The sequence below is a fragment of the Arachis duranensis genome, unplaced genomic scaffold (assembly GCF_000817695.3).
Source record: "Arachis duranensis cultivar V14167 unplaced genomic scaffold, aradu.V14167.gnm2.J7QH unplaced_Scaffold_44811, whole genome shotgun sequence".
Lineage (NCBI taxonomy): Eukaryota > Viridiplantae > Streptophyta > Magnoliopsida > Fabales > Fabaceae > Arachis > Arachis duranensis.
Window position 1 is genome coordinate 24,978 of NW_026264929.1, and position 7,357 is coordinate 32,334.

At 28.4% G+C, this 7,357-nt stretch overlaps 1 protein-coding gene across 1 annotated transcript in view; it reads left to right on the plus strand.

Annotated features, from left to right (window-relative positions):
• The window catches only part of LOC127744497 (cytochrome c oxidase subunit 1), a 44,773-nt gene that overhangs the window by 4,317 nt on the left and 33,099 nt on the right, over positions 1-7,357 (plus strand). The window lies entirely within an intron of this gene.

A 7,357-nucleotide genomic window follows, 5' to 3' on the forward strand; every position in this document is an offset into this window, starting at 1 on the left:
TGACGGCCTATATTCCCACCAACAGAGGCCGCAGCGGGACTATCATAGGAAAGCCCGCCCCCGCTAGCTAACATAGAAAGAGATTCCCGGATAGCAAAAGTCTCTATGTGAATCTCTTCCCGACCAGGCCAGGCCGAATCGGGCCACCACTTTGGATGGGAATGGCTCAGCCCATATGATATGCATCATTTGATGAAAGCACTCCAGTCGCTTCCTCGAAGTGGCTTGTCAACCACGCTTCCCCCCCTAAAAACAATGCTCCTCACCAACCTTAACGGCCTTGGGTTGGGGCAAGACAACAATGAGTAGTTTGCTCCAGGATTCTACCCCCTCGAATTTCTTACCTGTTCTACCATGAACTAATTGAGCTGTGTTCTGAGTATATACAACAAAGAGGAATTTGGTCCAATTTATAGAAACTGCTCACACCTCAGAAGATCACAATTTTTATCTGAAAATGTCTCCATGAAAAAATTCCAGTCTTGCAACTCATCCACCATAGGTTTCCCAACACGCCTCCTACATGCCCATTATGCCAGGAAGAAAACGAAATAATAAACCATTGTCTGTTCCAGTGTGAAAATGCGAAATTGATATGGCAAAAGGCAGAAATGGATGCATATGTACCTGGATTTAGGATAATCAACTTCTTTGATTGGTGGAGTTCAATAGTGAGTCTTCTAGAATGCCAACCAAATGGAGGCAGTAGGCTTCTTCTCATAGCGATTCTGATATGGAGTATCTGGAAGGACCGAAATTAAAGAGTGTTTGAACAACGAGCTACTCCACCGGAAGTGATTGCCACCAACGCTGCCAAATAACACCAAGAAATCCTTGCTCGTTTGCTGCGTCCTCAACGCTAGCTCCGTGTTTGTTATACTTTTCCATTTTTTCTTAGTTTACTTAATTATTTTATCTCACCTTTTGTCCGCTTATGTCCTTCACTTTGGACAATATTTATTTTTTTCCCTGATGAATAAAATAAATTGAATGTCTTTTTGAAAAAAAATAAAAACTCTCTCATTAATAAGACAATATAAAATTAGTTACACTATTTACTAAAAAATGCTTAATTATGCCGACTACTCTTATCATCTGCTACAAACTAAAGAGAAATCTAGACGTGACTTTAGTTTGGTTTTAAACTTTTGTAAACGAGAAAGATTTTGTATAGTTAAATTTTCAAAAATGTATATCAATTTTTTAAGTTATTCTTTCTATGCTAAAATGCAAATGCAATTTAAAATGATTTGTTCAACTCAAAATACTTTAACCACTTTTAAATTAAAATAAAATAATATTTTAATAACTTAAAATTTAGAAATATTTATTTTTTCCTTTTTAAACCTTAAAAAAAGCAAGTGTAACAAAGAGTACTAAAAAAGTAAGTCAATATATTTTTATATTCAATATCTAATATAGAATATATTATTTAAATTATTTTATTTTTCTACCCTAAAATAATAACATGATAGTACTAATACATAGTCAAATTTAGTATTGGACACTCACTAAAACAAGTTTGTGTTACTGTTTCATAAACAAGAAGGGACTGTTGTAGTTATATAAAACAAAAATTAACCTATTGAAAAATTATTACATGTTCCAATGTACTATGTAAAATAACGATGTTCTTAGTACTACCAGGTATCTTTGTACTTTTTGTCTTTTATCAAGTATTGTATGACTATTTCAACCACATGAATGTCCAACCAACTACATGTAGTCTCTACTCATCCATCTCATATTTAATACCAGAATTATTCTACAAAAAAATTATTACGTACATCATATAGACATGGAAAATAAATCTGCTTAAACAAAAATGTGATGAGTCTGAAAATTTGCATATCTCAAAATTTTAAAATTTGAGAAAAAGACATTGATTTCTAATTTTTTGGTTCGTAAACATTTAAATTTCTAAGAATTTAAAAATATTTAAATTTTTGACCTCTCAAAATCTAGACACATCAATTTTTGGGTTTAATTTATTCCATTTTAAAAACTCTCTCACGTGTGCATCCTACCAACCAGATTTTTTCTCTCTACTGGGCTGTTCAAGACCATATTTTAGCAATAAATGATTGAAAGCCTGCCATGACGGAGATTTTAGTAACACTGGAACAGATACATGCATCTTATATTCAAGCTATAGAGTTTACTAATAGCGATGTTCCTGCATGTTGTTTTCTTTTGCTTACCATTTTCTCTCACAGAATATGTTTTTGATGACAACTTCCAGTAGTAGGTTCAGCCAAATGATATTAAGAACAATATAATTCACTATACCCTCGTACAGTATCATATTAGTTATCTATCATAAATCAAATAATAGAGAAAAATGATTATATTACTAGATTTAGAAGAACCATATACTGTTGGATCAATTTCGTATTGGATTTAGTTAAATAGTGTTTTAAGGGCATCGATTAGAAAAAAAAAATAAAAAACTTAAAAAGAATTTACATTTGCATTACTTTTTATATTCAAAAATTTTATTTAAGTATCATTAAAAATTATTCTTAGGACACTCAATAGCAAGACTCTCTTATTTTCTAGTATTATTTTTAGTTTTTTATATAAATAGAATCGATGATTATATTATAAGTTCACTTTATGCATTTTTTTTTCTACAAAAACTTACCAGTGTTCATAGGATGAGATGCCTTGTCTAATTTCACACCAAATTTGTAAAAATTCATAACAAGAACGAGATGCAACATATTCTCCACAAAAAGAGAAAATTGATTATAATTTATAACAAAGCAAATACAAAACTTAGCCCAAGCCTTATTCAAATGGAAAATGAAAGGTAGCAAAACAAAACATACAATCAGCCATCAACACGAGCCTAATTCAGAAATAACCATTAATTATAGAAAGAAGTTCTCAATATTGAAGCAATGGGAATTGGCAGTATATAACACTACTTGTTAGTCCAATTGAAGCAATTAAAACTAAATTATCAAGAAAACAGAGGAAACATTGTTTTAGCATTTATGGGTCTTTTTTTTCTTTGGGAGTATAGGTATGAACGAAAGCAAAATCTGGAAAGTTATATGAATATGAAAAATCACAACGGAAAAAATGAGGGGATCTAAATAAGAAGTAGGAACTATACTTATACTATACTTGAGTCTTGGAGCATTTGTCATATATACCAGTCGTAGTCCTTCTTTCTAGTATTATTTTTAGGGTTTTTTTTTTCTAATTTTAAGTTCTTATATAAATAGAATATGAATTTAATTCTGATCCACTGTTGGTAAAATCGTTTTATACTGCATCTAATCACATAATGTCACATTAATAAAAATAACTACCTTTTTATATTGACTGTATCAATGGTCATCTAGGAGAATGATTATAATTACATGTAAAATATTTGACACCAGTACATCAAAATTAAACTCAAAATATATGATAGTTTGGATTAGTTTTTTTAGTGAAAAAGTACTTTTTTTTAATAAATATTTTTATTCAATTTAAAACATATTTGAATACGTCTTAAAAAAAATATTTTTATTAAAAAAATAAATTATTTAGGTTTTTTAAAAATTAGCAATATCTTACTTTTAAAAAGAGCAAAAACAAAAGATGTTTTTAATATTAATTTTTAAAAAAAATTATCTAAATATTAAATAATTTTTGTCTGTTAAAAAATGATCTTTTTAAAAAGATAAAAAAATAAGTACTTTTAAAAAAAGCCAATTTAAATTGACCACATATAAAATTATATTATAAATTCACTTTGTGGAAATTTAGCAGATCTGCGTATGACGAAAACTTCTTTTCTCGTGAAAATTTGAATGAGTGAATGACCACAGTGTGCATGTTTTATCTCAAACTATTTTAAACAAAAATAATTATTTTGCTATTCATATAGGACATAGTATAGTCCAAATAATTTTACTAATTTTTTTTTTGTAAAATTTAAAATTTTTTCTAGAAACACTCACTAGTGTTCAAACTTCAAAGTATAATCTGCCTTTTATTATTTCACATCAAATTTGTTAAAAAAAAACAGATACAAGTCATACAACATATTCTCGATAAAAAGAAGAATGATTACAAGAAAGTAAATACTAAACTTAGCCTAAGTTTTAATCAAATGAAAAATTAAGTTGAAAAAAAAGATAGCATAACAAAACATACAATCAACCATGAATATAAATCTGATAATTTTTTGCATTATACTTCTTTAGTTTTGCCACTTTTATTACAACTTTAACATAAATTCAATCTGCAACATCTTCTACTGATTTGAAGTAAAAATGCCTCCACTTCTTTTTGAGAAACAAAACCCCAATAACTCTAAAATTCAATTGCAAAGCCAACTGCAATTACCAAAGTAAAATTTCCATTTTTTCAACTTATCCCTCATGCCATTTTCTTCATCAAATCCTCTAGTATTGGAATTTGAGTTGAACTATTACTAGAACAATTTTTTGACAAAAAAACCTGACAAGTTATTATGTGATAAGTTTAAATGGTTTAATGAAGTTATAGCTGACATGCTATTAGGAAATAGGAATTGTGTCTGAAAGTTGGTTATTGGAGACATTATAAGATTCAAGTGATTTCATATCATCCATCATCTCAGGAATCTTCCCTTCCAAATGATTGTATGATAGATTTTAAGCCATGAAATCCAATAAACAAAGTAATTCCTTCTGAAATAGTTCCAAATCATTTGTTTTTTGACAAGTTTATGATGACCACAAACTACAAGATTCTGAGGTACTCAAATTCTTTTTTTTTTTTATGACTTCATTTACATCCAGAGTATGCTATTGTTCTTCTAAATATTTGTCAACCACAATTGAATGGTATGCTGATATGTTGAGAATCATTCTTTGCATATTGTTTATGCACCGAATGGTCCAAGATTTTGAGGGAGGACGGTTGACACAATTATTATTTTAGCCATATATAAATTATTATTTCATATTTGTAAGTTTTTAAAAAATATAGAGAATTTGAGAAAATAAAAAAATATAAAACTAAACAAGTGAATAAAAATAAGAATAAAAAATTGATAATTAAGAGAGAGAGAAATACTTATTCATAAAATATAAAAAAGTTTGACAAATATCAATTTTACAGAGTTAGTAAAATAATTAGGTTTACTATTTAATATTTTCAATCATTTTTTTATTTTTTTAATATTTATAATAATGATGTATCAAGTATTATTAATTAGTTTATATTTATTATACCATAAACAAAAATTTATTGGGAAAAAATACTAATATAATAAATATCACAGCGATAAAAGAATAATTTGAAAAAATATTATATCAAGAATTTTTTAAGATAAATAGGTCTTTAACAAATAAATTCCTGATCAATTTAATGTTAAAACAATATTGTTTTGCCTAAATGAATAGAAACAAATAAGTCCCGGACGAATATGAATTTAGGGACAAATCAATTCCTATCTTTTTTTAACTATCTATATCGACACTTAACGTCTACTTCACTAGTTTAATGTTCCAAATTAACAATTTCTATCAGTACTTGACGACGAAACTTACAGAAGAACCCGTTGTCTCACGAAAATAAAAAACAAAGATCAAAGTGACTTTTTTTTTCATAAAAAATCACGTTATTTTTCATAAAAAAAAAACAGAAATCGAATACTTTTCTTTTAACTTTAGCATGTTGGTACCTATCAAAAAGTTCTCGATCACGCTTTGTTTCTTAGTTTTGAACCATTTGAGAAATCTTCCATTTGTAAGTTCGGATTCAATTTGGTTGCATGTGATGATAATGTCGAATTTGGTGGATGAAAGATGCATTATTACTTTCAGAATTTAAACTATGTAATTTATTTATCTAAACATTAATGGCACAAAAACAAATAAATTAAAAGCATCAAGTCTCAATTTGAGAAATACATTTATAAATTTTAACATATTTGAGCAATATAATGTCATATTAATAAAAACAAGGTTTAATTATTCTGTTTATTTCTATAGTTTTGCGAAATTTTTAATTAGATCTTTATATTTTTTTTCTTTTTAATTGGGTTCGTGTACCAATTTTTTTCATCAATTAGGTCCTTCTTGATAGTAATTAGCTTAATTGTATAGGGATCTAATTAAAAAAAAAATTAGTGCAGGGACCCAAATAAAAGGAAAAAAAAAGTGTAGAGATCTAATTAAAAATAAATTAGTGTAAGGACTCAATTAAAAAGAAAAAATATAGAGATCTAATTAAAAATTTTACGAAACTATAGAGATTAATAGAATAATTAAACCTAAAGATAATTATTTTATATTAATTGCGTGACCACATCAATAGTCACTACAACAAAACATTATTTTGACGACGGTTTTTTTTAATACTTGGTGACGGTTTTAGCTGTCACTAAATGGTTTTGCGACGGTTAAAAAAAGCGTCATAGATGTGAGCGTCGCCAGCTGTCATAGTGACGGTTTTGGACCACCGTTGGTAAGGAGTGTCGCTAAATTGTTTGTGACGGTTTTTAAAATATAAAACCGTCACTAATTTGTAACACTTGTAAAGGTGTTTTTTATACTGTATTTCGCGACGTTTTGAAACTGTCGTTAAATTATTAAATCCTGTGACAGTTTTTAGGCATATTTAGTGACTATTTAAATCGTCACTAAGTTAATAGTTCTTATGACAATTTTTAGGCATATTTAGTGATTATTTAAACTGTCACAATATTTTTAGTGACAGTTTTCAATTTAAAACCGTTACTAAGTTATTTATTCCTGTGACAGTTTTTTCTTATATTTAATGACTGTTTTAAACGGTCATAATCTTTCCAATATCAAAATTTCTATTATCAAAAGTTGAATTCTTCATAAATGACATTGTTTTTCAACAAATCCAAATTCAATCCCACAAGTTTTACAAAAATAGCAACAATGTATTTCAAAAGTTGAATTCTACAAGTTTTAATTACATAGTAATAATCCATATGTAAATTCAAAAAATTCCAACTTAATCCAAACTTGTAAACCTAACAATTCAATCATAAAACTCCTTTAAACATTTATGCGCTTGCATAGAACCTCTTGATCAGTCAGGGCACCCGAAATCATTCGTTGTTTACACGCTTGCACCACCTCCATTCCCTCTTCAACTGTCCTCTGCAATGTGATACATAAGAGCAAGTAAACCACTCAGGTTAGTCAATTGAAACTAAACCCCAACGGATGACTTTGCTGCCAAATTCTATGCTAGTTCATTACCAGATTATTTTAACCCACTAAATCAATTTAAATATACATGCTCAACTTTGGCAGAAGATCTCAAACATACCTATCAGAAGGTGGACAACTGATCCCAAAGAATGGCCAACACCGAAAATGGGAAGATCTTGGAT